General features: G+C 40.6%; 1 long non-coding RNA gene across 1 annotated transcript in view; it reads right to left on the bottom strand.

Moving 5' to 3' along the window:
* The window catches only part of LOC148188940 (uncharacterized), a 29,019-nt gene that overhangs the window by 1,593 nt on the left and 11,192 nt on the right, over positions 1–16,234 (bottom strand). The gene's annotated exons all lie outside the window — the stretch shown is intronic.

The raw sequence follows: 16,234 nt of genomic DNA, 5'->3' as shown, positions 1-16,234 counted from the left end.
TAAAACATTGTGAAGTGTTTTAAATTTTAACATTTTAGCAAAAACCCACGAGTTTAGGAATAATTGCAAACAATCTAAGTTTTGCTGTTGTTAAACATGACCTCCAGTGGCTTCGATTCATGCAGAATGTTCTCCTTTTTCAGATTTTTTGGTCAATATGGGGGCATGCCAGAAAAACAAAGCTTTACTCATCAATTCAAAGTAACATGCAGTGGATAATTACAATAATATGCAAATGTTTTTTTGAAAGTATTCGTTCAACCAAACACACCAAATGGATTGTTGCCCACAACCATCTGAGAAGGCGTCAAAAGGCAGGACTTTAAAAAACAAACAAACAAACTTGGCAGGTGATTGGATGAACTATCTTTTTATTGCCGTCTACCACGGGCTAACTACAACCAATCCGATCAATTGAAGCCAGAATCATAAATACGAACAAATGCAATAGGTTACTTCAAGCCTAATAAGCTGAATTTTTGTGTGCTACCTTGATCTTGCGATTCTTCTTCGATGATCAGGTGATATTACACGAATGCAGCTGCTGTGCAAGGTTTATATGGCACTGTATCGCTTTTTATCCATTTGGGAGGCGTGGGCAATAATCACACTCCTAGAGGGCACTTTATGTTTTATCTACCATAAAGGCATCCAACAGGGCACTTTTGCAGCCTTTTTTTTTTTTTGAACATGCACCAAGGGGGGCGGTCACCTCCCACCGCCCGCCCATGAGTACACCAGTCCTCTGTTACCAGATGTGCGGCGTTCAATCAGAGCCAGATCACATAAAGAACTGAGCTCTGACAGAGCAGTAATGTGGCATAAAGAAAATCTGGGTGACAACAGCTCATCTGTCTCCTGCTATGGTAGCTTACGGTAATTTACGAGCACCTCATTTGAACCATACACAAATGTATGCTTTCCAAGATTACATGCTCATAAATATTCTGACGAATGCCTAGAGTGAAGAGGTGACCCCATCAGTGACAATAATTTACATTTCAAAGGTTGCAAAAACACTTTAATGGCTTGTTTTTTCTCTCTCCGTCTGAAAATGTGAGTTTGGGTTGACTGTTTTCCCAGTTCTGCATGGAAAGGGTCTGGAGTTATCATCGCAGAGGAGATTCCAGAGCAGGTACTTAAGGGAATCTGTTTCCATGCTCTGACCTAAGACACAGGGGCAGAGAGGCAGACTGAGAGAGTGGAATAAATAGAACAGAGAGAGATGAATGTGGGAGGAGATGAGGAAAAAGATGAGGAGTAATGAGAGCGACAAGCAGACAGGAGAGTAAACAAAGCATAGGTGAGACAGATAAAGAAGAAGAATAAATGTAGGGGTGCGCTGACAAAGAAAGATCCAGGTAAAAGGACCAAATAGAAAGTGTATGAGGGTGGAAAGGGGCTTTTTGAGTTAGTATAGCAGCCAGCGCCCCCAGCACTGTGAGACAAGGCAGCCAAAGGTGGCACAGAGCTGTAAACCACATTAAAGAAACTCAACCTTTGCATTTAAAGCCCCCTGTTGTAGGCACTAATGTGTTTTCATGCTCCGGGTTACCAAAACAAACTGGGTGACCATGTTTTGTTCTGTTTTGCAAGGAATGTAACAGACACAGTCTGGAGCCGCAGGGGACTGGTTGGTAGTCATAGCACATGTTGTTGACCTTGTCTGCACCCCCAAGAAACCTGGACCGGTCGCTGTATCTGATACATACATGCCTTTGAAGTGCAGACAGACAGACACGCAGTCGAACAAATCCCTTCAATTCTCTGCCTGTGCCAGCAGGAACACTTCATTAGCTGACATTGCTTATAAAATTAGAAAATAATGCATAAACCATGTGTCTTGCAAGTTGTTACTCATACTGAAAAGAAATTTCCTCCCAATTTGTACAACTGTGCATCATGCCCAAGGCTTCACACTGTGTAATCAGTTGTGATGATAGAAATGAATACCAGAAAAAAACCTGTCGGTTGCCATTACAAACAGCAACTTATTGTTCCATTTTGTGCCATTTCTGAATTTTGGGACTTTTTTCCCCTGGAAACAAAGAGTGAATTCAGTTAGCAGGGTACAAAATTAGCACCATTCACAAGCCAAATGCTGGTAAAATATGCAAGTGGGTGGTAGATTTACTTCACTCACAAGCCAAAACAAAAACAATGGGAATCTATTAATTGGCTGGAAGAATCTGAACATTCACTATCCATGTAACTAGTTGACAAAAAAGTTGATTTTGCACCTTGGATTCAGGTTTTATCGCATAAAGAATGAGGTGGTGAAGCTCAAGAGACCATAGAGACCTGCTAGCGACACTAGGACAGAGAGGCTTTGAGCTAAATGTCAACATGACAATATGGTTACAGTGTCATTCCAAAATTCTGTTTAGCAGGTTAACATTAGTACTTAATTATGTAGCACAACCAAAGCACAGCTGAGAATAAAATATCATGGCGATCCATACAGTTGCTGCTGAGATATTTCAGTCTGGTTAAAGAAGTGGACTGACACACTGGAATTTTGTATAAAGAATTTAGAGTAAAATAAATGATTTCTTAATTAACACATTATGCATGTTAAAAAGTACGTCTTGAAAACATGTGAAAGGACTGTAAACTATGGGTCTTCAACTGGGGGTCTGAATTTTTAAAAAATATGTTTGAAAATACACATTAACCTGAGTCCAAAATATCATTGCAAAGATTAATTGATCTATTAATCAAAAATAAATAAATACATTTACAGCACACAACATTCTTGATGGGCTAACTGTTGCCCATGAATCCCCCTACAGTCATGTGAGCTAACCTATGTTCAATAAATGTGCATTCCATATGTGTGTTTAGCATTCAAAAATGATGTATAAATGTATTAATATATCAATAATTGTTATTTTAATAGCTTGGCTTATATGCACCTTAAAAAGTATGCTTATATATGGCAGTTTAGGTCACCCTACATGTCATTGTAACCCTAGTATAATATGCAACTCATGTTTATACAATATATGTAGGAAAGGATCCATGCTCCGTCTCCCTCAGCTAAGATGTCCTTTTCCTGAAAAATGGTGAGGGACCCTGTTGTAAACTCTATAGTACCAAACTGTGGAGTTTGACAATTAAACTGTTTTTCACAGCTTCTGTATCCAGGATTTTTTGGGCGGGCCTGAAATTATGGCTCAATGACAAACTGAAGCTATCCTTAACGTAACCCTTTTGTCACTATATAAAAACTATGTTGCAACATTAGAGCGCATAGCTTCAGTGTTGTTTCATTCACACCTCGCAAGTTTGCCAAGATCAACAAGCCCTATCAGCTCTCTCAGGCTAATAAATACATGAATAAACAAGTCTGTTAAATGCCACAATATTACAAACACAAGCAGAAAATCCACCATCATCATATTTGTCTTATCAGTCTGAATCAGCCACACGGCCCGGTAGTCGCTACTCACTGCTGTATGCTTTGGGCTCTACGTTACCTGCTGAACAAGCGGCAGTCACTTTACAGCATCTCACTCTTCATCACCGTCTTCAGCGGACGCATCCCCAGTGTCCCAGAGCAGACAGAAGGCCTACTGCTTATTTTTGTCACAATTTTGAAACCTAATTGTATTTACTACTGATTTTTTTAATCACTCAAATTTGGCTGGACAGTTAGTGACACATTGTTCTGTGATGTGACAATCTTACAACACATATTTATTTTTACTTTACCTAGACTTTAAGGCAAAATGGTTTGCTAAGTAAATTGTGATGCTATATTAATATTTGTCGGTACAAGCAAAGAGCTTTTCTTTGTCAACAGCCTCTTTTATCAGCTTGGGAAACCTGGTTTCATTGTAGATCTTTCCACTGATGTATTTTAAACGCTCTATCTTTCCATTGGCAGTGTCACGTAAATCCTGGCATCTGACTTTGTCTCCCCTGTGTTGGATCCAGAATTACAGTCCCACTGCTGTCAGGAGCCACCAGCCAGACCGACAGCTGCCTGGAAATAGATTCTCATGGGTCCAAACAGAACCTCATTCGGGGTCCTTTGGTCCTCAGTGTGAATGTAAATCTCAGTGCTCCCAGTGCACACAGACACAATCATTTCTGCAGACTACACCTACAATGACCCCAACACCTACTGTGGCATGCCATTCCACAGACTATTATACATTTGACAACATAAGTAATCACTGTCAAATGACTGCAAACACAAATACTTTGTTAATGTGTGTGTGATTCATTGATGGGAAACAGTCATCGAACAAGTACATACTTGTTTCTCTTGGATAGTCATGTAAGGTTAATATTATGAGCAACTGTTTGCCTGACTTGGACTGAATTCAGGCCAATAAGAATGGTACTACTGTTGTTTTTCTGCAGCTAATCTTCAGCAGATTTTTGTCATCAGTTGTAGCATTGGGGACAAGCTATCTGATGTAGAATATACATACACTTGTGCAAAATCCAATTTGAAATCACACTGTAGACAGAGATATGCGCTGTATATACAGCAGTGTTTCCGTCTCCATGACAACACATTCAACATGCTCACATGTCATCAGGTGGCTGATAATGGACGCGTCTTGTAGTTGATGATGTCACTGCCTCCACACAAAAGGGAGCTCCAGCGTTAAATAGCGTGTGGAAGAGACTTCTCATTCGCAAAAGAGTTCTGTGTTGAGTTAGGGATTAGGAGGGAATTAGAGTGCCAGTGTCACCTCCAAATAGTTCCTCCATCTTTTAAAGTCACATAAAAAGTTAAATCTATGCACTTGGGCAGCAACGAGCACTTTGTTACATTGTATTTTCCATTTGGATTCAATGGCCAAGAAAAATATGGCATAACCAGCAGTGCTACATCAAAGTCAGGGGTTGCAAAGGGAGAAGAGGGAAAGAGAAAGCGAACGAGAGGGAGGAGGGGTACGGTTCGTACTGCTTCTGTGTACCCCACTCCCTCTTCCCGCCCTCTGGCAAGTCACAGGCATGCACTGCCTCAGTGCACCAGTGCTGAAGCTATGAGCTGGGACGGCAGCCTAACTATTTAGCCTGCGCAGCCATACACCCTTCATGCTTGACACTTCCCTCTGCAGTCCCTCAACTCATTAGCATAACAAACTTTCCACTTGAGGTAGTTCTCTCATAGTTCTCTTTGCTTAAGCAGGGTCTTTGAGGAATGTCTGTTTTGTGGTGGATGGACGGCCACTGATGGGACAGCCGCCACAGTCCATGTGTGATGCCGGAGGCCGGGCAGGCTTTCTGGTCCGAAGGGTTCCCATAAAGTCCCAACCAGCTTGTGAAGGGCCTTTCATGTTACCTGGCTCAGGGCAGTAACCTTTCATGTTCACGAGTCTTGCTTTCTTCACACCCAAGACCTGGCAGTTTTTAATTTAGAGTTACTCACTGTGAATTCAGTAAAATTATTTAAAGCTCCTATAATCTACATTTTTGATGGGTCACATGACTTCTTGTATGTGAAATGGGCTGCTCATGGTGACAAAACCACTGAATTATTGCTTTTAAGCTCTCTCTCTCTCTTTTTGCTTCGCAACTTTGCTGTTCTGGATCACTCTCACCGATGTAATAGCACAATTTCTGGCTGCAGCAGGGCGATGTTTTCAACAAAAGAAAATCTTTGATTAACACTTGGTTCACAACCTTCCCAGAGGAAGCAACAGACAGAAACAGACAACATTAGCAACAAACTGGGGAACAAACCTGATGTCACAGATATATGCAAAATTACCAGACCACGTTGCCACATCATGGTTAAAATTACTATTGTTGACTTTTGGTTTCACACAAGACACGAATGGCAGTCTCCCTGGTTAAAGTCCTGTATTTGTTTGACCTATCTGTTCACCATGGCCTTCTCCCATTGAGAACTTTCTCGTTCTTTATACTACCAATGACAGGGGTAGCCAAACTGTTTTGAATATGGGCCAGATTAGATGATGTGAAAATACCTGGGGGCCAGCTGCTTCTCGCATCATATATATTAAAAAATAATTACATACAAATGAGACAAAGGCAACAGTTTCATCTTCGATTGAAAACGTTTTTAACTTTCCACCGCTCATGAAAGCAGCAGCCCTCAATGTCGATTTTATGCTTCTGTCTTCATTTGTTTGCTTGTTTACCATCTGTTGACAAAAAAGCATTAGTTCTGCCTGCATAATTTCTACTTGGTGCATGTCTGCCAACTGTATGATAGTCTTGTCATCATGTGGTGACTGGAGAAAATGCAAAGTAAATTTGATTGATTGACCAAAACTGTGTGGCAGGCCACATATGGTGTTTTTTGAAAGACAAGCCAAGGACAATTTAAAATCAGTCCATGGACAACAATTGTTTATCCAAATAATTTGTAATAAGTTGTCAGGAAAACATCCCAATGACTTTCCATTGGCACCATTTCTGTGGTGCTAGCACTTAATTTGAACACATTACAGGCCGCCACCTCATAATGCAGTGTTAACAGGTCGTGGAAATTTAACGTATTCCTGGGCAACATGTCCTCATACAGTAGTACCATACTGCCCCACAAATGACGCTACGTACTTAACTAAAGCTACTTGGTTAAGTTTAAAAAATGAAACATGGCAATCAACCTTAAAATGATTAAAAGTTCATTCAAACTCATTTGTTTTCAAACATCATTCTCATGGGGGGAATTCCTGTGTTTTGTGACCCATTTGCAACCCCAACAAGACTTTTTTTTCCATCAGTTCATTAATCACGTGATCACAGCCTTCCCAATTATGTCTTTTATGCATGAATTACTGGCTCGTGATTTGGTGGGTTATATAAGAATTTTGGTGCATTGTTTTTGTAGGATACATATGAACAGTGCATGAGAACAGCCTGTTCTGTGAGATCAGGCTGTGGTGAGAGCGAGATATTTCCCTCAGAAGTTGGTGGAGACCAAGAGCAGAGCTAGAAACACAACTCCAAATGAATGCTAATGTTGCTCCAGTTCGCTAGTTGTTTAAACTTTGAAGTTACCTGTCTATCCAGTTAATTCAATGTCCTCCAAAATGTCTACGTTGAACAAAAAATAATACAAAATCAGCCCAAATGCAGTTAAAATATGCAGATTTCTGGTTTATAACATAAATTTTGAATTTTGTAAATATCAGAAATGTATTCAGCATCCTTAAAAAACCCAAACCACCCAAATAATGTCCAAATTGGCTGAGCAGTGGCTGAAATAATGTCAATACATGCTATTATGCAAATTTCTACAAAACAGGTATATTTTGCAAATTGCCCAACATATGCAAGTTAGCATCTGTCAGTTTCCTAATGTTGGGAACCCATACTATGCATTTATAACATAAAACTTTGGGGTACTCAACATTTCTGGGTCCATGATGGGGCTCTATAGGCTGGCAAATTGACTAATGTTGCCATATCAACTTAAAAAGTTATAATAAGTCAATGCTGCTGTTTACAGCTTTTGCCTGCTGCCCCAAAGTGGCCATTAAATTAGTTATTGTAGGTTTAAGTGAAGTACAACTTTGTGTCATGACTAAATGTCAAAACTTTGAATGACCTAGTTAACAAAAAAGACAGAAGAACAACACTCACAGCTGTCCAGACAGCCTTGCTCAAAGGAGGATGATTACACCTGTTTTCAGTCTGACAGACATTCATATCATCTGCCCTTCAAAGACAGCATTTCTGCTGTGTCTAAAGCGTATAAAGACACACACATTCACACACCTCCTCCTCCTGATACATATACTATAGCGAGGCAATTGCATCTTATTACCCCTCTGTTATGCAAGTTATCTAACTGACATCCTCATTTTTGCAGTTGCACCTGCAGGTGTGTGTTTTACCATTCACTGTAACCCTGACAAACAGAGATACGGCTGTGCTGTTTCATTTGTTTTTTGGGGGAGAAGACAACTGTGAACTCTGTTGCGCACTCTGCTCTGAACTTTTGAGTCTGGTCGTGGCGAGGACAGCCAGGGTCACAGCAACGGCCATATAATCCCCATCCTCATCCCTGCGCACGCCTAACGTCTGTGTTCGGCCCCTAATAGAAAACAGACACCATTAATAGCAGATTCCTGCCCGTGATTAATGATATTGATTCAGTTTTCCAAGCCTGTGTTTTTCTCCTTCTCTCCTGAAATGTTTCATCAGTGTTGCCATGGTCAATTAGTCTGATTGCTCTGCGCTGGCATCAAAGACCGGCCGCGAGACTGGGCCTGATGGGTCCTGGGCTGAGTGTTCGACATGCACAAGGACTGGAAAACAAGCCTGATGTCTCTCATTAGGACCTTTCTCACGTAATCAAACAAGACTTCAGGAACATGTCAGCTATTTCAGCTATGCTTTTACGTCTGCTTGCATAAATGGTTACAACCACTTGAATCTGCGATAAATAGCCACCAGGGGGTTGAGAATGGAGAGATCACCCTGGTAAAGAGGCGCAGAGGTAGTGGGATGAGGTGTCCTCACAAATCACCTTTTATTGCGCAAATTCAAATGTACTATGGTTGATTGGGAGACATTTTCTCATTGTCGGAGAGATTCAAATGTAATTCTTTTCATAATTAAATCCCACATGAGGAAATATCATTCAGAAAGCAAATGTCATTCAACAGGGGATTTACAGAAGCGGCATCAAAAAGGACAAGAGGAAACAATCAGGGTCTGAACCAGGAAAAGACTGACCAGCGAACCACAAACACCAGTGAACCAAGAACGCCTACACAAATACCTACTGAGTCACTTGACATGCCTTAGCACACCTGATACAGGTACACGCTGCCTTTTACTAATCCATTAATTTCAATGCGTCATGGACATGAATGTTATAAAAACAATGTTGAGTATTATTGGGAAGACACAACATGATTTGATGCCTGATGATAACCCTGATAGAGCCATGACAAATGATTTTATTATCGTTAAGATTCTGCATGTGTTTGTGCAAAACACAACTTTTTCTTCTCTCAACCCATTCATCGGAATACTTGTTGGAATTGTGCATTTCAGCAAACCATGGATATATTATTTGTGTTATTAGGTAGCAAATATGTTGAAACTTTACATTTCTTCATGTTTCAACAATGCTTTGGTTGCTATGCAGTTATGTTTAGGCTTGGTTAGAGTTAGGATAAGAACACCCGTTGGCTTAAAATACCTAGTTTTTGGTGCCACAAGCATAAAAAACTGCTTAAAAACCCCCAACTGTTATCATTGTTTGTTGTTCTCGAACATAGACTGTATAAAAAAGATGGATGACATGACAGCTCCGCAAAGTCAGGCCAAAACATTTCGATTGCCCCCTGGTGGCTGGCTGAAGTACACATCATAAACCCCAGCCCCTCCATGTTGAGTGTACAGGACATGGGCAAAAACTACAAACTCAAAGTTCACATCAAAAAAATTTTTTCCCAAAGGTGGTTTCTGTCATTTTAGGTACTTCTTATCACCCTGATGTGTGTTCAAGTGTTTGCTCTTCTCATAAGTTACATTCTAAATTACTTGATGGTATATAAATATACATATTTATTGTTTGTAGAAACATACAACAACAGTATTTTGCGCCGGTGACTGGGCTGTCTTTTTCCTAAATTTCAAATATGAATCACACACTCACTGCATGGAGGTGAATGGCCAGCCATGATTGAATGACCCTAACTACATCTCTACAAAAAAAAGATAAACATATAAAGTAAGGTCAAATACTGCCAATAAAATAATGCTACATTTACTTGCAAGTCATCGTCTTTCCTTCAAATGAACAGATGCATGTAATTTTACACATAACGTCTATAATTTTTATTGAGTTTAGTCAAGTAAAGAGTTTCCAAACCTTTGCTACTCTGACATGATTATATTTGTCACAATTTAGGGAAAACATGCACTTCAATCCAACCGTCGCTTGTTGTGCTATGACCACATATTTTTTCTTCTTTTGATCACCTCTTCTCACTAATATTTTGTTTACTGATCTCTGTTGCTTCCAATTACTTGACACGATTTCACAGTGACTCTCATGAGAGATTTTGCTTCTGTAATGTGCAACCAGTTACTCTGAATTAGCTTAGCACACAGACTGTGGCACATGGCTCTGTGAGCCGTTTCTGTTGGCTCTGTTGAATGAGACTGAAGAGCAGGTTTGGTGTGTGAGCAGAGACAGACAGAGGAGGTGGGTACTGTGTGAAATGAAGTTACTGTAGATGTTCAAGGACAATTTAGTCAGAAGAGGTAGTTTTGAAAGAAAGTGGGAAAAAAAAATATGTGAGAGCTTCGAGTAATTTTGTGTCGCTCTCGTCCTGTATCTAGCTTAAAAAATATATATAAAAATACTGGAAAAGGCAAAATCTGCTGTTCCTGCCAGAATGATCTGTACAGCCTGAATGGCAACAGAGAGCACTTTAATGGTGCTGAAATTTGTGCAGCATGTGGTTTACAAGTAACATACCAGAAACAGGAGCGGGGTGGGGTAGTGAGGGAAACAGCCCCTTCCTAAAAGCAAAATGGTGCACTGTCATGGTACAGAGGCTCCCTCTGAATAAGGGGACTGCATCCTACGAGTCACTTGTTTGTTGCACACCGTGAGCCCAAGCTGCTAACAAGACTTTATCGATTCAGTAATGACATTCCCATCCACTCTATCTCCACAGGGTGCCCCACCCTAACTCAATCCAGATGAGCTCCATCATGTCATACTTGGAGGGGAACCAATCTTACATGACAGAAGTGGGTGGGTATTTCTATACTTCTGATAAAAATGGGGAGAGTAGGAAAAACATTTCTAAGGGGACACTCTATTAAAGAAAAGGCATGAGGCCTTTTCCACAGCTGTTTTGCACATTGGCCTGAGTCAAGCGGCGCGGCTGGTAATGGAGTGATAGGCAGTGTGGAGGCTCGCTCCACTGAGGGCCATTTTATGCTTTTCAGGGTGTTGAAGAAGTACACTAGCAGGACCGCACACACTCGCAGCTTTTTCTGTTTGTTTCACGCAAAACGCACACACTGTCCAAACACGAAAAGAATCAAAGACAGAAAAGAACTGATATAAAAACACATGCTGGACAGTAACTCAACTCCCCCCAGTATATCTTGTTTTTGCTGACCTCCAGTGGTTTAAAGGGGACCTATTATGCATTTTCTTATTTTCTCGGACATTCATACTACACAATGCCAAAGTATAAAATAAAGAGATAAACTGTTTATATCCACATATGAATTGCGTCCTCCTCCACAGAGTTTGCCATGCTGTAGCCCAGAACAGAAAAATCAAACACTGGCTCTACATTGGGCCATTCATGTTTTTTCATCAGCTGCTATAATTCTCCTGCTTGCTTGGCACACGGGGGAGTATCAGTTCTGCAGCTTCACCTCTAGATGCCATTAAATCCTACACACTGGACCTTTAATACCATCCTAAAAACACTTTTTGGTCTAAAGCCAGAGAGGTGAACTTATCAACTTCAACAAAAAGTCCAAAATGACATTACAACAAGCACTACATCATTTATCAATTTCTGGCTGACTGTGAGGAACAATGTTGTTTAGGGAACCAACTGTTCTGACTGTCATCACTGTTCAGAGGTCAGTGATACACTTTTATTTTCCATGACCGCTGTATCTGCAGTCTACACAGCAGCAGTCAGGTCTGAGCAGTCCTCAGCCTGCAAACACCTCAGACAGCTAGATGGACTTGCTCTGTCCACCAGTTCCCACAATTTAACTGCCTGGCGTGCAAGAAAACTCATTACACGAATGTGTACTTCAAAGTTGATTTGGATTCCTGAGCCTCACGCGTACTGATTGCCTCACTCCTACATTAGAGTCAAGAGCAATACTAAAACAGGCTGTAAAATTACAATGTGACTGAAATGTTTAATGCAGTTTCTGGTGTTTGCTGTGCAGCACAAGACTTAATGTTTCCTTTCCCCACAGCCAAACCTTATTTCAGTGCATGCTCCAGTGATCACTTAGCATTTACACTCAGCAGCGCTTTGTTCCAAATACAGACACAGAATCACCTGTGCCACATGTGATATGTGAGCAGAAGGAGACAGACCATGCAGAGCTGCAACAAATGTAGGAAAGCTGTGAAATGAGGAAAATAGTCAAGAAAAACTCTTTTAGAAGGGCCCAGGTTAAAGCAGCACAGTTGCTTAGTGGCCCCCAGGGGCCCAGTAAACCTCTGCTTGCATAACTGTTGCCTGACTTAATTAAAAGCTTCACATCTCTCTCTCTCTACGACTGTCTAATGTGCCTTTTTCTGCTCAAATCTCTCATTTTCTCATCCTCTACAGTGTCTAATGTTAAAATCAAAATTATTTTCACCTGTTAGACCCAAACTGCTTTCTGGCACAATTCCATTTTCTTCCAAAATGCTTGGACATGACAGAGAAACAATCAGCAATGTGTAATGCTTGGCCACTTGCTCCAAACTAATGGAGGCCAGCATTCCACCTCCAAGCCACAACTAACTAACAGCAGGGCAAGAATAAGGCACTTTTAACCAACTGAATGAAACTCTGCAAGCCAGTCAAAGTAATGCAGCTATTTTATAATCATCAAGTGTGGCAGTTTTAGCAAGACCACAGTAGCGAGACAACAGCTACATCAATACCACATATTGAATTGGGATGGTTTTTGGTATGGTTTGTGTTGTCAATTACTTACTGTGCCAATAGCATCTGCCAAAAAATGGATTTTGGGTTTTGGACCTCTAATTATGTAGCTCTGGATATATTTTGGCTTTGACCAACATCTGGATTGAGACAACAGTTTAACATCACAGACTTGAGGGAGTGATGAACAGTAAGCCTTCAAGCTAGCTTAGCCTAACTATCTTAGCTTTGCTGTATTCAGACCTAAAGTGGCTGACCCATCCACACCACAATTGTGGTTTTTAGACCTGGAATAGTTTGACTGTTGAATCTTCAGTTATGATACAGGAAGGTCAGGAGAGATTGCAAGTATCTCAAAACAATACTAGATTTCTTTGTCCTCTCTTGTTGGACTGAGGGCAGACTGGTCACTACAGTGACTCACTGTCGCGTCTTGAAGTACAAGTGGTACTGCAACACATGATGGCCAGAGCTAGCTGGTTAGCATATAAGTAGATATGTCTGCAACACAAGACATGTATACAATACATGTATACATGTATACAATAATGTTTTTTACATAATGTGTTACTTCTTCACATTCTTTTGGTCATTTTAGTTCATTTCTTGGATTGTTTAAAATTTTAGCCATATCTTACACAATGCACCTTTAAAGAGTCAAAACTCCAGCAAACAGTTGCAATTATATTGTTCTTGATACTACATCTGGAGCTGCTGGACAGTTTAAGAAGAGAAACACTGTAATGCTTTCTGATAAAGTAGCCTGCCCTTTATAAAGGCTGGAATTAATGACTTTATTAATCGTTAGTAGAATAATTTACTAATGCTGCTGAAAAGTTATAAGTCATTAAGAAGAACACTTTTTGTACTGAAAAAATCCAAAAAATCCTCATCCAGCATGGATTTTGGTAGACTAAGAGTTAGGACAGAGCAAGTGTCTTCACAGCACTTTCCACAACCTGGCAACCCAAAAGTTGTCTTTGGAAATAGCTTATCTATAAAGAATATGATCTTGAACGATCAATTTACAATTTAATAAAGTAATTAGTTAGTCAACCCTTTATAAAGAGCACCTTATTAAAAGGTGCTGCCAAAAACAGCCTTTTTTAAAAAGGGAAATCTCTCAGCACGAATCTGCTGTTTCTTATTGTCTTTGTATGATGGAGGATTTATTCAACTGTGGTTATTTCATTTGACTTTATTGTGCCTGTGGGAGCGCTTAAAGTCAATTAACATATTAAACAATAAACAGCCTCACACAGGCATTTAAAAGATGACTACGCCAATGACCTTCATCAGTCCAGCACATAAAACACCTAAACAGTAGTCTTCATGAAGCACTCTGACTCCTCCCGAGTAAAAGCAAAATAACAGACAATTATCTGCTGAGGTTAGTCAAGGTCCAAGGGTGCACTTCCAGTTTGCTCTGCTGCCAAACACTAAGACTCTATTAGTTCACACCTTGTAGTGCAATGAAACATGCCTGTGCTAGTTTTACAGCTTTTGGCCAATGGTGCTCCATGTCCGTGCTGACCAGTAAAAGCCTCAGAGTGCACAGTGGAAAGTCAAGGTAGTTGGCCCATGTGTGCAATCAGACAAAGACAGTCAGGATGGGAGAGATACAGGCTCCCACAGCTCACCGAGCACACAATAATGTCACACAGCGGAGAAATGAATCCATGGAAAAGACACATAATCCTCATTACAAAGGGGTTTGGCGTGTCTTTTTATGACACATGTGACTAGCGAACAATTATGTATTCTCTAATCCCATCAACCAGTCAGCAGCCAGCCTTCTGGAGGCTTAACCTTTGCAGTAATAATGGAATCTCCTGATCAAAACAGGAACATGTCAGACTCTCTCTCCCCCGCTCACACTCGCTGTCCTTATTACATTACATCAAGCATCGGTCTGACAAATTAGCACATGCATAGACCAGTACTCTATGTGGAGAACAATCCACGTGTCTGAATGCACTTGAACAGGATAAAAGTTTCTCATTTGATGTTGTCTTGCAAGATTTGATTTGTTTTATTTTTATTTTTTCTGTTTCTATGGCCACAGATTATTTGAGGCACTTCTTGTCAGAGTAATGAGGCTATCAGTGTGTGTCTTGCTTTGCTTTGAGGTGGAGTAAAAAGGACAGAAAGACACAGAGAGGCTGGCAGCAGTTGTGGAAAGAAGACACACTGATGAGCCTCTGCACAAGATGCAGATATGTACTGTAACTGTGCACCATCCTGCACGTGCATTTGAAAATCTGCGCCAAAATGCATGCGTGACTGTTTAAGGTGCATGTGAGTATTGTCTAAGAAAGGATGGGGTTCACTCAGTGACCCCGCACAGGGCTCCTCCAGCAGCTTGTCAGGGCTGGCGGCTCCTTCCCTGGGACCTTCTGGCTCTCTTATCCAAATTGCAGTCAAGCTTCAAAAATAAAGAGCCCCTGAGACCCATTCGCCTGAGCAGGCAAACCTCGCACCGACAATGCGTCACAAACTCCACATTGACACTTTCATGGCCGATTCTTTATTCTCTTTCTTCATTTCTCTCGCTCTCTCTCTCTTTTTATATTTATATATTTTTTTTACCAGTGCTTTGACCTTTGGAGAATTTTCACAATTGTTTCCTGCCTCATTCCCTGTTTTCTTCTTCTACACTTCCCTCCCATTATAGTTGTTTTGTTTTTCTGTTTCTTGCTCTTGATTTCTATGGTGACAGTGCACTTCCCAGGAATAATGGAGGCTGGGGGATTAGGAGGCGTGAAGGCGGATGGATGGCTTTCTCATAAATAGGTAGGAAACTCCTGGAGCTGGGTGGATGGGATCAGCAGATGTGTGACATGAGCTCAGGCTCTAATTGGAGACGTTTCTATCACACCGAGGGAAACCAGGAAAACATTCACACAGGCGCCCCCTCATACAGACCTCAGTATCACCTCATCTAAACCTGTAGTGGAATGTGACTAAGTACATTTACTCAAGTACTGTACTTAAGTACAATTTTGAGGGTACTTGTACCTCACTTGAAAATGTTCTTTTCATGTCAGTTTATACTTTTACTGCACTAGATTTAAGGAGGAAACATTGTACTCTTCACTACACTATGTTTACCTGAATGCTTTACTTACTTACTTACTTTACAAATAAAGATTTTTGCATACTTAATTTTAATAATAATAATTTTAATGTTTGGGCTTGTTTTGTTTTTTCAATATTTTTCTGCACTGGGTACTTTTATTTTTAACACTTTAAGTTAATTTTCCTGATAATACTAACATAATTTCACACAAGTACCATTTTCAATGCAGGACTTCTGCTTGTAACAGAGTATTTTCACTGTGTGGTATTAATACTTTTACTTAAGTAAAGGGTCTGAATACTTTGTCCACCGCTTTTCTGAACTAGGGGGCCACTCTGAAACACCACTTGATCCCTGCTATAACCAAACATGAGGAATATACACACTGCATGCACACGTAAAAACACACATCTCCTTAGCTCCTTCAGGCAATGACATCATCAGATGCCACTTGCAGGCTTCATCACAGCAAGGCTCCATGCTGACAGGATCCCATCCAGTGCAGCTCCAAATGGCATGGGAACCACACACACCACAAAAGCCGCAAGTCAAA

This window comes from Plectropomus leopardus, chromosome 8 (assembly GCF_026936395.1).
Source record: "Plectropomus leopardus strain MGB_pleo_1.0 chromosome 8, ASM2693639v1, whole genome shotgun sequence".
Lineage (NCBI taxonomy): Eukaryota > Metazoa > Chordata > Actinopteri > Perciformes > Serranidae > Plectropomus > Plectropomus leopardus.
This window is presented reverse-complemented; position numbering and strand designations above follow the sequence as displayed.